Raw genomic sequence first — 1,052 nt, 5'->3', positions numbered from 1 at the left:
CCCTTTGTGTCACTCTGGCAAGATGTTCTGCTCCTGAATCAGCTGGGTGGGTCTTGCCTCTAGCCTTTTTGCAGGGAGTTCTGCTGAAGGTTTCTGCCTGGGCCTGCACTCTGGGACGATCCAGTGGGCCCCAGGCGGTCTCATTCACACACTGGGCCTGCGCTCTGGGTCAATTCAGGATCCAGCGGCCCGGGTCCTCTCACTCACATGCCAGGCCTGTACCCTGGGTCTATTCAGAATCTGGAGGGACCCAGGTCATCTCACTCACACTGGGCCTGTGCTCTGGGTCTATTCAGGATCCGGCAGGCTCTGGGTTGTCACACTCACATGCCAGGCCACGTGCAGACTCAGGTGACAGGGATAGGGCTCCAGGAATCCAAGCAGGACAGGCAGTGACTGCAAGCTCCAGGGTTGAGCAACAAAATCTTGGTTTTTTGGGGTTTTTTTTGCGGAACTGGGGATTGAACTCAGGACCTTGTGCTTGCCAGGAAAGCGTTAATTCCTCTGAGACATCTCCCTGGCCCCTGTGTTAATTATTGAAACTGCCCTACCAATTTGATTTGAAACTGTCTCATTGCTATTTGTTTCTCAAAATTATGGGAAAAAAAATTTTAAAGGAAAAAAAGAAGTGTGGAAACTATATACCCAACTGCCATCTGACTATAAATTACAGTAAAATATTAATTCTATCCCTTAAAAATGTTTTTAATATTGATCAGCACAGACAAAAGCTCTCTAGAAAGATTACAGCAATTTATACCTCTGCCAGCTTTGTAGTATAGTGCTGAATTTCTCATATACTATCCCAATACAAACTTCGTATTTTTAAATTTGTCAATCGAAGTAATCAAAAATATCTCCTCTTATCTTCCTTTCCCTGATCCTTGGTGAAATCACTTTTTATATGTTGAATGTACATGTTATTTCTTATTATCTTTTTATGACATTAAAGATAATTTTTAGGGCTGGGGAGATAGCTCAGTAGAATAAGCACTTGCCTGGCAAGCACAAGGACCTGAGTTCAATCCCCAGTTCTGCCAAAAAAAAAAAAA

The sequence above is a fragment of the Octodon degus genome, unplaced genomic scaffold (assembly GCF_000260255.1).
Source record: "Octodon degus isolate 3935 unplaced genomic scaffold, OctDeg1.0 scaffold00098, whole genome shotgun sequence".
NCBI classification, from domain to species: Eukaryota; Metazoa; Chordata; class Mammalia; order Rodentia; family Octodontidae; genus Octodon; species Octodon degus.
Note: the sequence above shows the minus strand (reverse complement) of the source record.